The sequence below is a fragment of the Geotrypetes seraphini genome, chromosome 2 (genome assembly GCF_902459505.1).
Source record: "Geotrypetes seraphini chromosome 2, aGeoSer1.1, whole genome shotgun sequence".
NCBI classification, from domain to species: Eukaryota; Metazoa; Chordata; class Amphibia; order Gymnophiona; family Dermophiidae; genus Geotrypetes; species Geotrypetes seraphini.
In genome coordinates, this window is record NC_047085.1 from 447,650,567 (window position 1) to 447,667,985 (window position 17,419).

A 17,419-nucleotide genomic window follows, 5' to 3' on the forward strand; every position below is an offset into this window, starting at 1 on the left:
TCCAACTACGGTGGCGACACCGACCTTGCCGGCCTCGCGCCGACCCCGCAAGCGCTCCGCCCCGATCTCGGTGAGTGCCTCGTCATCGGCCTCCTCATCGCCGGGGCGTGGAGCGGCATCTAAGGAACCGAAGCAAAAGAAAGCGGTTCCGATGCCACCCCTGGATGACCGTATTTCGGCCATCTTAAAAGTTCAACTCCAGGAACAGTTACAGCGACAGCTCGAGCACCTGTTGCCCACTATCCTGGCACCGCTCCTTCCGGTACCAGACCGGCCCGAGCCCCGTACCGAGCCCCCGGTATCCACCCCTTCGGTACCTATCAACACCTCCATGCCGATTCTTTCGGCTGAGCAACTTCATACCCATCCGGTGGTTCACTCCCATACCACGACGGATCCTCCTCTGCACCAGGCAGAGCGTCATACTTCCCGGAACCGGGATCGACGCCGCTCCTCCTCTCCTGGTACCGTTTTGGTGCGCTCTGGAAAATCTTTATCCAAGACTCGCCATACCGCACCTTCCACCCCGGTGTCTCGACATGCACCAGAGGTCCGGGACCCTGACTTGTGGGAGGAATCCCCTCCCGGTACCGAGGAGGATCCCTCCTCATCTGATGAGGACCCGTCGGCACCCGATGCCACCTCCAAACCGGAGCAGTCCTCCTTTTCGAAATTTCTGAGGGAGATGTCTGCAGCCCTATCCCTTCCTCTAGAATCTGACTCAAAAAAGTCTCAAGCCTTCCTGGAGGCATTAGATTTTGAACAACCTCCTAAGGAGTTCCTCAAGCTTCCCGTACATGACATCCTATGGGAGACTTTTTACAAAAACTGGGAGAATCCCCTTACGGTACCGGGGGCCCCCCGTAAACTGGACAACCTCTATCGTGTCATCCCTATCCCAGGGTTCGACAAGTCTCAATTGCCCCATGAGTCCCTTCTTGTTGAATCCACCTTAAAAAAGACTCAGGGCTCCAGTGTCTATGCCTCTACCCCTCCTGGCAGAGAGGGTAAGACCATGGACAAGTTTGGCAAGAGGCTCTACCAGAATGCCATGCTGGCCAACAGGGCGAACAACTATTCATTCCATTTTTCTTTCTATATGAAACATTTGGTCCAACAGCTGTCCGCCCTCCAAAAGTACCTGCCGGAGCGCAAGGTCCCACTATTCCAACAGCACATCTCTGGCCTTCTTCAATTGCGCAAGTTTATGGTCCGCTCGATATACGACTCATTCGAGCTCACCTCCCGTGCCTCTGCCATGGCCGTAGCCATGCGCCGCCTGGCCTGGCTGAGAGTCTCCGACCTGGACATCAACCACCAGGATCGTCTAGCCAACGCCCCCTGTCTCGGGGATGAACTTTTTGGAGAGTCACTGGATTCCACCACCCAGAAACTCTCCGCCCATGAAACCAGGTGGGACACCCTGATCAAACCAAAGAAGAAGGCTCCGCCTGCCCGACCTTATCGACCTCAGTCGTCTTATCAGCGCAGGTTCTCAGCCAGGCCACTCAATCCGCCTCCTCAACAACCTCGGCGGCCCCGTCAACAACAGCACCATGCCCAGGCTCGTTCTCAGGCCACTCAACCCTCCAAGCCTCTTCAGCCTGCCAAGCAGTCTCAGCCCTTTTGACTCTTCTCTCCAGGGCATAGCCAGTCTTCCACCTTCGCTACCTCTTCCACAACCAATCGGAGGTCGTCTCACCATATTCTCCAGCCGTTGGGAGGTCATCACATCGGACCAGTGGGTCCTCAACATCATCCGCCACGGCTACTCTCTCTCAACTTCCAGACTCTTCCATCAGACAACCCTCCCGTAGAGTCTGCTTCACACTCATCTCAAACCCCCCTCCTCCTGAGGGAGGTTCAATCCCTCCTCCTTCTCAATGCCATCGAAGAAGTACCTCCAGATCAATGGGGTCAGGGATTCTACTCCCGCTACTTCCTGGTACCCAAAAAGACGGGAGACCTCCGTCCAATTCTCGATCTCAAGAGACCTCAACAAGTGTCTGGTAAAGGAGAAGTTCAGAATGCTCTCCCTTGCCACACTCTACCCTCTTCTTTCTCAGAACGACTGGCTATGTTCCCTGGACCTCAAAGAGGCCTACACTCACATCTCCATCAATCCGACTTCTCGCCGCTATCTGCGGTTCCAAGTACTGCACCGCCACTATCAGTACAAGGTGCTACCGTTTGGCCTCGCTTCCTCACCCAGAGTCTTCACCAAATGCCTCATAGTAGTTGCGGCCTTCCTCAGGTCTCACAACCTCCAGGTGTTCCCCTACTTGGACGATTGGTTGGTGAAAGCACCTTCATCTCAACTCGTGCTACAGGCTACTCATCACACCATCTCTCTCCTCCACCTCTTGGGGTTCGAGATCAACTACCCCAAGTCGCACTTACTTCCCACCCAGCGACTTCAATTCATCGGAGCTGTTCTGGACACCACTCTAATGAGGGCTTTTCTCCCCTCCGATCGTCAGTGGACTCTGCTCCACCTCTGTCGTCAGGTGCTCCAACACTCCTCCATTCCTGCTCGACAAATGATGGTCCTCCTGGGACACATGGCCTCGACAGTACATGTCCTTCCTCTGGCACGTCTCCACCTCCGCACGCCCCAATGGACTCTCGCCAACCAATGGTCACAGACTACGGATCTTCTTTCTCATCCCATCTCTGTGACATCATCTCTTCAGCAATCTCTCCAATGGTGGTTGAACTCCTCAAATCTTTCCAGGGGTCTGCTCTTTCATCTGCCCCCTCACTCTATGATCATCACCACGGATGCGTCCCCCTATGCGTGGGGAGCTCACCTGGGAGATCTACGCACCCAGGGACTTTGGACCCCACAGGAGCGTCGACATCACATCAATTTCTTGGAACTCAGAGCCATGTTCTACGCCCTCAAGGCTTTCCAACATCTTCTCTACCCTCAGGTTCTCCTCCTGTGCACAGACAATCAAGTCGCCATGTACTACATAAACAAGCAAGGCGGCACCGGATCTCGCCCCCTTTGTTTGGAGGCTCTACGCATCTGGACCTGGGCCACAGACCGCTATCTCTTCCTCAAGGCGGTCTATATCCAGGGCGAACAGAACTCCCTGGCCGACAATCTCAGCCGCATCCTTCAACCTCACGAGTGGACGTTGGATCCTCCGACTCTACTCTCCATCTTTGCTCGATGGGGCACTCCGCAGGTGGACCTCTTTGCAGCACCTCACAATCATCAGCTGCCCCTCTTTTGCTCCAGACTCTTCTCTCCTCACCGTCTGGCCCCGGATGCATTCCTACTCGATTGGAGGGATCGATTCCTGTATGCCTTCCCTCCACTTCCTCTGATGTTGCGGACCTTGTCCAAGCTCCACAAGGACAAAGCCACCATGATTCTCATCGCCCCTCGGTGGCCTCGTCAACACTGGTTCTCCCTCCTGCTCCAACTCAGCTCCAGGGAGCCCATTCCTCTTCCTGTGTTTCCTACTCTACTTACACAGCAGCATCAGTCTCTACTGCATCCCAATCTGTCTTCACTCCACCTGACAGCTTGGTTTCTCTCGGGCTGACCTCTCCGGAGAATCTATCTCAACCTGTCCACCTCATTTTGGACGCCTCCAGGAAACCGGCCACCCTCCAATGTTACCATCAGAAGTGGACCAGATTCTCCTCGTGGTGTCTCCGGCATCATCATGAACCCACCTCTCTAGCGGTGGAACTTGTATTGGATTATCTGCTCTCGCTGTCTAATGCTGGCCTCAAGTCTACCTCCATCAGAGTCCACCTCAGTGCCATCACTGCGTTTCATGAGCCTATTCTCGGAAAACCCCTCACGGCTCATCCTCTGGTTTCCAGATTTATGAGAGGTCTCTTCAATATCAAACCGCCTCTCAAGCTTCCTCCTGTCGTCTGGGACCTGAATGTGGTTCTATCAGCACTCATGAAACCTCCGTTTGAGCCTCTTGCCACAACTTCGCTCAGGCTTCTTACCTGGAAGGTGCTTTTCCTAATTGCCATCACCTCTGCCAGGAGAGTTAGCGAACTGCATGCACTGGTTGCTGACCCACCGTTCACTGTTTTTCACCATGACAAGGTTGTTCTGCGTACCCACCCTAAATTCCTTCCCAAGGTGGTCTCGGCTTTTCACCTCAACCAGTCCATTGTGTTGCCCGTCTTCTTCCCTAAACCTCACTCGCATCCTGGGGAACAGGCGTTGCACACGCTGGATTGTAAGCGTGCCCTCGCTTACTACCTTGATCGTACCAGAGCTCACCGAACATCCCCTCAGCTATTTTTGTCTTTCGATCCCAACCGTTTGGGTCGTCCTGTCTCCAAACGGACACTTTCAAATTGGCTTGCTGCCTGTATTGCATTCTGCTATGCTCGGGCCGGTCTCTCACTGGAAGGAGCTGTCACGGCCCACAGAGTCCGAGCCATGGCTGCTTCTGTAGCTTTCCTCCGTTCCACGCCCATCGAGGAAATCTGCAAGGCGGCCACTTGGTCCTCAGTTCACACGTTCACTACTCACTACTGTCTGGATGCGTTCTCCAGACGGGATGGACACTTCGGCCAATCTGTGTTACAAAATTTATTTTCATAATGGCCAACCATCCCCCCTCCCTCTTTGTTAGCTTGGAGGTCACCCATGTGTTAAGAATATGCTGCCTGCTTGTCCTGGGATAAAGCACAGTTACTTACCGTAACAGGTGTTATCCAGGGACAGCAGGCAGATATTCTTACGTCCCACCCACCTCCCCGGGTTGGCTTCTTAGCTGGCTTATCCTAACTGGGGACCACGCACTCCTCCGTCGGGCGGGAAGGCACTCGCGCATGCGTGGTGCGGCCAACTAGAAACTTCTAGTTAAAAAGGTCCGTACCGAGGGCTCCGTCGGTGATGTCACCCATGTGTTAAGAATATCTGCCTGCTGTCCCTGGATAACACCTGTTACGGTAAGTAACTGTGCTTTTCAGCCCCCCTGTCCTTCTGTCTTTGCCCTATCATAGCCTATCTCTACCTCTATCTGTATCCCTCAATCCCCTTGTCTTTCAGGAACTTATCCAATCCTTCCTTGAAACCCGGTAGTGTACTCTGTCCTATCACAACCTCCGGAAGCGCATTCCAGGTGTCCACCACCCTCTGAGTGAAAAAGAATTTCCTAGCATTGGTTCTAAACCTGTCCCCTTTCAATTTTTCTGAGTGCCCCCTTGTTCTAGTGGTTCCCAGTAGGCTAAAGAATCTGTCCCTTTCTACCTTCTCTATGCCCTTCATGATCTTGAAGGTCTCTATCATGTCTCATCTGAGTCTCCGCTTTTCCAGGGAGAAGAGCTCCAGCCTTTCTAACCTGTCTGCATATGAAAGGTTTTCCATACCTTTTATCATTTTCGTCGCTCTTCTCTGAACCCTCTCAAGTATCGCCATGTCTTTCTTGAGGTGTGGTGACCAATACTGGACACAGAATTCCAGATGTGGGCGCACCATCACACAATACAACGGCAGGATGACTTCCTTCGTCCTTGTTTTAATACCCTTCTTAATAATACCCAACATTCGGTTTGCTTTCTTTGAGGCTGCCGCACATTGTGCTGTTGATTTCATTGTTGTGTCCACCAGCACACCCAGGTCTTTTTCAAGGGTACTTTCCCCTAGCACTGATCCCCCCATTTTGTAGCTGAACATCAGGTTCTTTTTCCCTATATGCATGACCTTGCATTTCTCTATATTGAAGCTCATTTGCCATTTTTTTTGCCCACTCTTTTAGTTTGGTTAGGTCCCTTTGTAGGTCTTCACAATCTTCCGCGGTTCTAACCCTGCTACATAGTTTCGTGTCATCAGCAAATTTTATGACTTCACACTTTGTCCCCGTTTCTAGGTCGTTTATAAACACATTGAACAGCAGCGGTCCGAGCTTTAACATATATTTGTATGCTAACTTATTTTTAGAAGGAAGCTACCTGCATAATTTTATTTTCTTTGCCCTCTTATGTATATCGTCTATGGTTCCATAATGCCTATAACCAAATTTTTGTAGCAAATACATAGGATTCTGTACTATAGCTGTTGCTTCCCATTAGTCGTGAATCTACAGAAGAGTGTCGATCAAAACTCTGAACTCCTCCCCTTCTGCAGTGGAAAATAGCTCTCTCTTCAGTTTTTCCTTCTACAAGCAAACTCAGAAGGTGTGTTGTGATCTGCTCTGCTTTCTTTTTCATATTTTCAGGTATTTTTGTCATTGGTTCTCTATTTTCCTGCGTGGTTTGGGTGCTCATAGGTCCCCTTCTCGAGCTTACTCCACTGGGGAAAGGACACAGTCCCGCATAGGTGGACTGCGCTCAGAGGTAAATCTCTTAGAGTACCTGTGAAACTAGCCTGCTTTGTGTCCCTTCAGGATCTCGGAGCCCATTACCCTGGAAGCTTGCTCTGCTGCTGATTTATCAGAGGCTTGAGTGCAGGCTTTGGGACCTCTGTGTACCCTCTGGGTATCGGGGAACTAGCTGCAAATTTTCTCCCCATGGTGCGTCACATGGATTTCAGGAGTGGGAGTCTGTGGTTGGGATCCATCCGACCAGCAACCAGAAGATCTCCAACAGTGGACTTATTCCTGGCACATTCTGAGGCAGAAATCCTTTCCCTTCAGGCAAGCTGCTGCAAGCTGACAGGCACTAGAAGCTATGGGGAAAATCAGGGGGGGAGATGGTTGTCCTGAAAAAGCCAGATTCGAGGGTTTCAGGGGTTAGGTTGTCCCACTTCCAAAACCCCTTTTTCAACATTTTTTATTTTTCAGTTAACCTCCCACAGGCCATTTTCTATTGGCAGCCATTTTGGAGTTTTAAGAATTTGTTTTCCACAAAGTGCGCTTTTTCTGCCTCAAAACCTCTCGTTTTGCCTGGGGATCATCTGCAATGGATACCCCAGGTCAGTCTAGCCCTAATTCATGCATTTTTTGTGCAGATTTACTGACTGAGGAGCAGCCATATTCCACATGCTGTGGGGTGTGGAAGCTTCAGGCTCAGCCTCAGGGTGTTAGAACCCCAAAAGCCCAGTCTGCGGGAAAGAGATCCCGTTCAGAGGCCACACACACAGCAAGGGAGCAAAATGCAAGTGCATGTTGACGGAAGAAGTTCTACTTCCCCAATCTGGGATGTTGCAGGGGTCCTTGGGGCCTCCAGTGCAAAGGTTGTCCGATTTTCAGTCTTTTGTGGAAAACCTGTTCAAAGCAGATGTCTCCATCTCAAACCACACTTGCTTCGGAGCAGAACTGGAAATTTCTTTTCATGCCTTTATCACAAGTCTCCACTATTTGAGGTCCCTTTCAGGGTCTGGAGGCAGGGGCAGCTGTGGATCACGGTGATAACATAAGAACATAAGTATCGCCTCTGCTGGGTCAGACCAGGGGTCCATCGCGCCCAGCAGCCCGCTCCCGCGGCGGCCCTCCAGGTCCTTGACCTGTAAGTTCCCACCATCTGAATTGTTTATGCCCTAATCCTGAAGTACCTTGTATAGTACCCCTCTATCTATACCCTGTAATCCCTTTTTCCTTCAAGAAGTCATCCAAGCCCTTTTTGAAACCTATTATTGTACTCTGTCTTATCACCTCTCCTGGAAGCGCATTCCAGGTGTCCACCACCCTCTGAGTGAAGAAGTACTTACGAGCATTCGTCTTGAATCTGTCTCCTTTCAGTTTTTCTGAGTGCCCTCTTGTTTTTGATGTCCCTGCTAGCCTGAAGAATCTGTCCCTCTCTACCTTCTCTATACCTTTCATGATTTTATATTTCCTTAGCAAAGCAGCAGATGAATCCAGAGACCAATGGGAATAGCCCACATCTACCAGCAGGTGGAGATTATGAAACTGATTAACAGGTGGTTATATTGGCTGGCAATCCTCCTGTCTCATTAGTATGCTCTATCTCCCAGCAGGGGAAAGTCGCTATTCCAATAGCTCCTGGATTCTGGCTGGAAATTTCAATTGCTCCTGTTGAGATTTTCTCTTCAGTGAGACAGGGGTGTCCGGCTGAACGGTGCCGGCTTTAGAGGTTACACTTGGGCCCCCCCTTGTCCCTGCCTCACCCTCCCTGCAATGATAGAGGGTTTGATTGAGTCCCTATTTTTTCTTCTTCCCATGGTTATAAAAAAAAAAAAAATCAGGACTCCACAGTTTATGAAGGGTTCTTCGGGCCTCATGGTACTGAGCAACCGGCTTTTACCGGCATATACCGGCACTGATGGGCTCTAGCCTTTGTATGTGAGTATGCTTCTTTTGGTTTGGAGGCGCGCTGGAGCTTGTGAGCTATCGCGGGGGTGAAGCTGTGTTCAAGTGCTGGTGGCCTCCATGATATGTTTGGCCCAGGAAGCGGCAGTACCTCGGGACCCTCTGGGTGTGTGGCTGGAGATTGTAGTGGCTTTGCTTTTGCCACGGGCCAGAAGCACGCATTTTTTTCCTTGGCGCTGGTGGAGGCTCCTCTAACTTAGGTCCGAGCTGTTCCCGCTCGCGGAAGCGCGATCGTGGGTTAGTTTCCCGGGCGGTAGCGTCGCGGCAGCTGCAGCTATCACTTTGGCTCGGAAGGTTGAAAAAAAAAGTGAAAAGGGTTTTCAGCTTGCGGCAGTTCAACGCAAGCGTGTTTTCTTCTGCTGGGGAAGCTCCGCCACGGTTTCTGGGATATTCTGGAGGTGGAGGACCGCTGAATAGGTAATGTTCCGGCATTTGAGGGAATCCGTTTTCCGCGCTTGGGTGTAGCGCGCTTAGAGTCCTCCATTGTTGGCATCGCCACAACGGGGCGCCGGTGGTTTTCCCTGACTGCGTTGAACGGGTGCCGCGCCTCTCCGTTATCAGCTGCGCTGCAGCGGGTGATCTCTTCTTTCACAAGGCCTCCCTGTTTGTTTGAATTTTACACGTGGAGGGAGTGCAGCCCCAGTAGAGGTGATGCAGCGCTTAGGGTCTTAATGAGTATTATTTGCTACACTTCTAGTTACTGGGTGACCATGCACCTTAGGCCTGGGGGAAAATTGGAGGGAAACTCTAGTTTCTGTTCCTCTGCCCAGTTCAGCTTTTCTCTACACAGGGGGGAGCAGGAAGGTCCTTGGCTGCACAAATGCGATTTGCAGCTTGAGATTTCCCGGCACTTGGTGGGGGTTTCTCTTTCTTTCTCTGTGGATCTCCTAAAAAGAGCAGGTGCATACTTGTTTGTTTTCTTTTTTCCCTGTGCAGTGCTTTGTGTGTGAGGTTGCATGTTAGCTTTCTTTCTGGTCGTGCGGTTCAGTTTATCTGTTGGTAGTGCAGTTTGGGAGCGCAGGGTGTATGGTAGTGCTGCGGAGCTGCTTTCTGTCCCTGTGATGTAAAAAAAAAAAAAAAAACCTAGCCCATGAGTGGCCTAGTGGTTAGAGCAGCTGCCTCAGCACTCTAAGGTCGTGAGTTTGATTCCCACTGCAGCTCCTTGTGACTCTGGGAAAGCCACTTACCACTTCATTGCCCCAGGTGCAAAATTTTTACCCTCACATCAAGGTTGCCTTTTGGGTGCGTTTGGTTTTTGGAACTCCTGGCACGCAGTTTCAGTTACTGCAGCCTGCCGCATTTTTTTTTAATTCTATTCATTCTCAGTCTTCCGTTTTGGTCTACTTTGCTGAAATTCGGTTTCTTCTCCAGCTAAGTTTTGATGACCACGGCTGTATTTTGTGAGGATCCTTTCTTCTGCTGTCAGCTTTTTAAGCTTTCTCGTGGACAAAGAGCTGTCCTAAGGGCAGTGCACAACTCTTTTGTCTCATACCTGTTGCGTTGCTGTTGTTTTTCAAAGGCCACTAGATACAGCGTCTTGATTGCATCCAGTACGTATTCCCTTTAGAGGCCTTAGGTATTTCACTCACATTATATGAAGTTAGAGCTATTTGGATGGGAGTATTTCTCTACAGCTGGGGCAGTAGCTGTTGTACTCAGTTGGCAGGCGAAGTTGTTCGGCTTCCATTGGGTGCTATCTCTTCTTCATCTTCTGTTGGCTGATCCTTTCGTAGATCTAGGTCTAAGTTTAGATAGACTCTCCGTGATTTCTGAGCATGGACCATTTCTTGTATGTTACAGAGTGCTGGGTGCACTCTGGAGAGTGGGCATGTTAGTACTAGTGTTATCTTCTGCATCCTGGATAGTGAGATTTGTGGCTCAGGCGTTCTTACTCTGTTTACGAACGTGATATCTCCTGGGTCTAGTCCGCATAGCCTCGTCTCTCGATTCTAGGCTTCCTTACTCATTCGGCGGACCCAGGGAGGGGCAGTGATAGGGGGTTGATGCGTGGCTCCTTTGTTGCCTCCGCCTTCTCTTTTTCAGTGTTGGCCTCTTGCTGAGGATGGCTTGGATTGGCCATCTCGAGCTCGCCTACCGGGAGCGGTATTTGTATATTCTCTGGATGAGCGGCCCCATCCTTATTAGAAGGATTTACTAAATCTTTCGACAGCTGGGCTACAGATGTTTCCGGGTATCTCTGTCGTTGCTCACCTGGGGTCCAATCATCATGGATATTGGGACTACTATAGTATTAAGACCTAGCTTTTTGGAAGTCTTGGCCGACTTGTTCTGGTTAGGCAAAGCGGGTTGTTTCTGCGCTTATCTGGGTGCTACGGACATCTTCTATTGTGGCTTCTACTTCCTTTTGGAGGTTGTTAGTTTCCTTTCTTGGGTGCTTCTTATCGTTTGAACCACTCCAGAGTTCCTTTTTTGACACAAGTGTATTGCCAAGGGATTAGCGCTCAATTCCCTTCCGTTTCTGGAGCCTTTCTTGGCTTGTTACAAGGACTGGGTAGGTGGCTCTTCGTTTCCTTCTCAGCTTTATGTAGTTCAGTCCCTAAACAGAGTGCGGTATGTTCAGGCACCTCATGGAGAGCACGATTTGGAGTACATTCCTCACGTATTTCTTCGCAGTTTACCGAAGGCTTTATTTCCTCCTTGTCTTTTGGGGATTCCAAAGGGCTGTGCCGTTGAACAGGGTGTTCTTGTGGCCATGGCTTCAGCTCTGCAATCTTCTATGTGGCAGGCCTTGTTCAACGGGTATTCCTATTTCTGATTTCCAAAATATGGGGTATCAGTTCGGCTGGTAACACTATTTCTTTCTAGGAGGGTGTCATCCTTTCTTTTCCGTCAGGCTCGCTTTTTCCTTCCTTCTTCCTGGGACGGGATATTGGGAGCAGTGCTTTTATTCACTGCATTTTTTGATACGTATGTCGAGTTCTCCGCGAGCTCGGGTCTATCAACTGTTAGTGTTTATATCTCCTTTTGATATTCTTCAAGGGACGCCTCAGGCGTATGGCGGTGTCCGATGCCTACTTCGCTCATTAGGTCCAGGAGAACATTCTTTATGCTTGCCTACTGGCGGGGGGAGCGGGTGGCGATTGAACTTCATGACCATTCCGCTGGAGCGATGGCTGCTTCTTGGGCTCGGCCCAGAGGTTTTTTGCCTTGGAGGAGATTTGTCTCACGGCTAACTGGTCTTCCGAGAGTACCTTCTCTCCGCGTCTCTGCATGGATGTGCGGACACATGCGATAGGGATTTTTTGATGCTTCAGTCTTTGCGAAGGCGGCGTTTGCTTCCCACCCAAATTAAGGATTGCTTTGCTACATCCCATTGGTCTCTGGATTCATCTGCTGCTTTGCTAAGGAAGGTAAAATTATGTTCTTACCTGTTAATTTTCTTTCCTTTAGAAGCAGCAGATGAATCCAGAGCCCCTCCCTTTCTGGTAGTTGTCTATCGGTTTTGTTAAATGGACAGCCTAGACCAAGACCTATAATATTAAAACTTCTCAGATTTCAGCATGCAATTGAAATTTTGCGGCTTGCCAAAGAAAATAGAATATAAAAATTCAGCTCTTATGTTTCTTCCTGATTTTGCCCCAAAAACAGCTGAAAAAAGAAAACAGTTTTTATTATTGAGACCGCAATTACAGCAATTAGGGGCAAGATATGGTCTCTTTTATCCTGCTTACATGAGGGTAACTCATGATAATCATACTATAAAATATGATGATCCTATTAAACTTCAACAATATATTGAAGGCTGTGAAAATCGTATGGAATAGGATACTATCCAAGATTTAAACAATAACTGCTATGATTTGTTACTAACTTCTTCAATTTGTTTGAATCCAAACTAGTTCAATCCAAACTAGTTTGTAGCAGAAATGTTTTAACTGCTATTACAACTTCATCATATAATACGAGACTTTTAATTTGCCTGAATTGTAATTTCATTGAAGCATTTTAACATTCAAAGGAAGAGTCCTGTAGAAAGACTTTTTTTACAAAGTTCTATTAATTTTTTGAGCATTTTTTCTGTTGTCTTTCCTGTGGTTTTAACAAGACTGACTTTCCTGGGGATATAACAAGTCTTTGAGGTCGACTGGTTCTGTGGTTTTGCAACTTCTTATGAAACCTAATATTGATTTGACAAGCTTGTCCTGGAAATTTTGTTCTGGTCATCAATTTTTTGAAATCTAATTCTATTTTTTCTGATGTTATGGATTAACAGATGATAGATGTTTATTTGATTTATTAATTATAATTTATATATCTTTTTTAATATTATGGCAGATACTTCCATAATAACATAAATAATATAGAGATATGAGTTTTATTTTTATTTTATTTTTTTTATCCTCTAGCTGTAACATTAGTGTTTAGTAAAGATGATTTGAATCTTTTATAAGTTGAGAAATGGATTACTTTTATCTTTAGATATGATTTTCTTCTAGTGTGACAAGTATTTAGTATTTATATATATTTATTCTTATATGTTCTTTGTTTGCTGATTTTAGGTTTTTATTTTATTATAAAATTTATAATGAGGGAATGAATGGATATGAATTTTAAAGGTTGGGAAGATTTGGAATTTTTATTTTAATGTTCATTTATATTCTAGATATCTAGTAATAATCATTTTATTTAATCATTTAATCTTCATTTTTAATATTTATTAATTTTTCTAAGTTTGTTACATGTTTTGGTTGAATAGGATGATAATTTTATATAATAATTTCTACTGTCTCTAATTTTAGATAATATAAATTATATAATTTAATATATTAATTTTAACATTTCATATTTCAATATTTATTATTTTAATATTTTATTGGGTATCTATTAATCATAAACATTAATTTATTTATTCATTTAGTTTTTTATATTTGGTATTTATTAATTTTTGTGATTTTTGTTTTGTTTGGATAAGTTGGAAATTTTATATAATAAGTTTTAATGTCTATAATGAAAAATGATATTAGTTATATAATATAATTTATTATTTTCAAGATTTCATTTTATGGTAATTTTAAGTAATGATTTTAATTTAATTCATTATTTTAAGATTTTATTATAGTATGAATTGATAGTTTGCTGGTTGGGGATTTCCTTCGATTTCGATTTTATGTGTGCTGTCATTCACTTATATTTGTTATGGGGGATGGGTGTGGGAGGGTATATAGGGGTTTTAAGGGAGGGTAATTGGATGTGTAATTGGGATAATTTATATATAAGAATTAAAATCTTTTCAGGTCATTTTCTTTGGTTCCTTAAAATAAATATAAATATAAATGTATTTTAAAATGTATTCGTTGAATGTTAATGGACTCAATCACCCTATAAAGAAAAATAAAAAAGCCTTATCTTTTCTTAAAAGACAGGGGGCAGATATTTATTTCCTGCAAGAAACTCATTTATCTGCATTAGAATCAAGTAAGCTGGAAGGGGGTTGGGTTAAACAGTGTTTTTTTGCCCCTGCTGTAGGCAAAAAAGCTGGTGTGGCTATCTTGATACATAAAAAATGTATGGCTACTTTTACTATGTTATCTATGGATCCTTTCGGAAGATGGGTCCAAGTAAAAATGAGCTCAGGGAAAGATACCTTGATACTGTTCAATATCTATGCACCTAATTTGAATCAATGTGAGTTTTTTTAAAACCTTCAACAAATAATTTTACCATCATCTTCCTCCAATTTAATTTTGGCAGGGGACTTTAATGCAGTAATGGACCCTATTTTAGATAAAAAGCCTAGTAAAATTTTAAAATCTTTAGGATTAGATAATTTGATAAATTCTTGTGGTTTAAAAGATATTTGGAGGATTTTTCATTTCAATGATCAGGAATTTTCATTTTATTCCCATGTTCACAAATCATTTTCTAGAATTGATTATTTTTTTGTTTCAGATAATTTAGTACAGAAGGTTAAGAAGGCGAATATAGATTCAATTATACTTTCAGATCATGGGGGTATTTGGATTGATTTTGAGATAGATGAACAAGAAAATAATAGACCTGTTTGGAGGTTTAATAATACATTGCTAGCAGATTCCAATTTTATAGAAAAATTTAAGTTAAAAATAAGTGAATTTTTTCAGTTTAATGAATCAGAAGAAATGTCTCAGGGAATTTTATGGGATGCCTTTAAAGCTACCTTGAGAGGATACATAATTTCGTACTCAGCATATGTTAGAAAACAACTAAATAAAGATTTTTTAATTTTACAACAAAATATTAGAGAATTGGAAATTAAATTAAAGGAAAAATGGGAACAAAGTATTTATCAGAATTTGCTAAAAGTAAAATTTAGATACAATGAGATATCATCACAATTGGCTAGAAAAGAGTTTGAGTCCTATAAGGCATTGTATTATGGAACCTCAAATAAGGCGGGAAGATTACTAGCTAACTATTTAAAAGCAAAAAAAAGGAAAGCTAATATAATGGCTATTTCAGATGATAATGGAATAATTCATTCTCAAATTAAAAATATTTTACAACAATTTTTGAAATTTTATGAAAGCTTGTATTCTTCTGAGCATTATTTTAATAAAGAGAAAGATGGTTTTGAATTTTTAAAGTTGATTAATGGGCCTAAAGTTCCTGATCATATGAAAGAAAATCTCGAAGCACCTATAACACAAAAAGAAATTCAGAGGGCTTTAAAGTCCCTTAGAGTTGGATCCGCTCCAGGAAGTGATGGATATACGGTAGAATTTTTTTAACTTTTTCCAAACTATTTTGTTACCCCATCTTTTCAAATTATATCAGTTTCAACTAAATAAAGGTTGTATTTCAGGTACTATGGCAGAAGCTTTAACAATAGTTTTGCCTAAGCCAAACAGAGATCCCATGTTGGTTTCAAACTATAGGCCTATTTCTTTGATTAATGTTGATGGGAAATTGTTAGCTAAAATATTGGCTTTGCGTTTGAATAAGGCTCTCCCTTATATTATTGGTATGCATCAAACAGGTTTTGTTGCTCAAAGACATTCTTCAAATAACACCAGATTAGCTTTTCATATTTTACATTTAACAAAGGATATGAAAGATCCGGCTTTCTCTGTTTCTTTAGATGCAGAGAAAGCATTTGATCGGGTAGAATGGATTTTTATGTATCAAGCAATGGATTGGTTTGGTATTGGTTCTCGATTTATACAAATGATTCAATCCCTGTATAGCTCCCCATCTGCTAGATCTATATATATAAAATCAGAGGTATGTATGTGTGTGTGTGTATGTGCCGTGATCACGCAAAAACGGCTTGACCGATTTGAACGAAACTTGGTATGCAGATCCCTCACTACCTGGGATGATATGTTCTGGGGGTCTCGTGGCCCACCTGCACACGTGGGCGGAGCTACAAACAGAAAATCAGATTTCACCCATTCATGTCAATGGAATAAATGTAAAAAGCTGCCATTCTCACAGTAATTCAAAAACGGCTTGACCGATTTGAACGACACTTGGTATGCAGATCCCTCACTACCTGGGGTGATATGTTCTGGGGGTCTCCCGGCCCACCTGCACATGTGGGCGGAGCTACAAACAGATAAGCAGATATCACCCATTCATGTCAATGGAAAAAATGTAAAAAGCTGCCATTCTCACAGTAATTCACGTGCACACGTGGGCGGAGCTACAAACAGAAAATCAGATGGCTTGACCGATTTGAACGAAACTTGGTATGCAGATCCCTCACTACCTGGGGTGATATGTTCTGGGGGTCTCGCGGCCCAACTGCACACGTGGGCGGAGCTACAAACAGAAAAATTCGACCACGTTACACCACTTCTTAAGGAAGCTCATTGGCTTCCTGTTGCTCATAGAATCATATATAAACTTAGTTTGCTCACTTTCAAATCTCTTTCTTTTAAAACTCCGGCCTTTATCTATAAATTACTTATCCCTTACACAACGAATAGAACACTAAGATCTACTGAACAACATTTGTTAACAATTCCATCTCTTAAAATCATAAATACACGACGCCAATACATTTTTTCTGTTACTGCACCCCAAACCTGGAATTCCTTACCCTACCATTTGAGACAAGAAACCAACTTAGAAAAATTTAAAAGTAATCTGAAATCTTTTTTATTCATTGATGCCTTCATAAGTCAACAATAATTTCATTATAAAATAATTCCAAGACTTTGTTCTTTTCCCTGCCTCATGTACTTTCCCTAAATGTTTTCCCCATCTTTATATTATAATGTAACTTCTTGCCCCTCTCTTTCCTAAGTGTTTCCAGTATTGTTAAATGTGTCATTAGTTTTGTCAATATTCTTTAATGTATTACTTTATTAAATTGTAATTTTATTATGTACATCGCTTTGAATTACGATAAAGCGATTAATCAAATCTGAATAAACTTGAAACTTGAAACTTGAAAATCAGATTTCACCCATTCATGTCAATGGAAAAAATGTAAAAAGCTGCCATTCTCACTGTACTTCAAAAACGGCTTGACCGATTTGAACGAAACTTTGTATGCAGGTCCCTCACTACCTGGGCTGATATGTTCTGGGGGTCTCCCGGCCCACCTGCACATGTGGGCGGAGCTACAAACAGATAAGCAGATATCACCCATTCATGTCAATGGAAAAAATGTAAAAAGCTGCCATTCTCACAGTAATTCAAAAACGGCTTGACCGATTTGAACTAAACTTGGTATGCAGATCCCTCACTACCTGGGGTGATATGTTCTGGGGGTCTCTCGGCCCACAACTCTATGTTGCTTGCTCAAGGGTGGGTTCACCCAACAATTTATATGTTCTTGCTCCTGGAGGTGAAACTAAAAATTTTGTTTATAATCACGTTTTGCGTTAGTTGTATTGTATTCATTTTGTCAAATATTTCACATTATAATTTGAATATTGTACTTTTTATTAAGCTGTAAAACAATAATTTCATTCACCACTACAAAGTATCTTTATTTGAATCCATTTACAGTGTTATTGCTATAATTAAATACCCGTGCAACGCCGGGGCATCAGCTAGTTATATATAAATAATACTTTTTCAGAAAGGTTCTTTTTAGAAAGGGGAGTTAGACAGGGTTGTCCATTATCTCCTTTGTTATTTGATATTGTTTTGGAACCTCTACTTTTAGCTATTCAACAATCAATGGAGATAGAAGGTATTCCTTATGCAGGTCG

General features: G+C 44.2%; 1 protein-coding gene across 4 annotated transcripts in view; it reads left to right on the forward strand.

Annotated features, from left to right (window-relative positions):
* ZEB1 (zinc finger E-box binding homeobox 1) overlaps window positions 1–17,419 on the forward strand; it is a 266,389-nt gene that overhangs the window by 159,529 nt on the left and 89,441 nt on the right. The window contains exon 1 of one of the 4 annotated variants that reach the window (XM_033931484.1): window positions 13,674–13,691. The exons of the other annotated variants lie outside the window; for them this stretch is intronic. The gene's annotated coding sequence lies outside the window, so the exon portion shown is untranslated. Of the gene's footprint in view, window positions 1–13,673; window positions 13,692–17,419 lie in introns of those variants that run through there. 4 annotated transcript variants of the gene reach the window in all.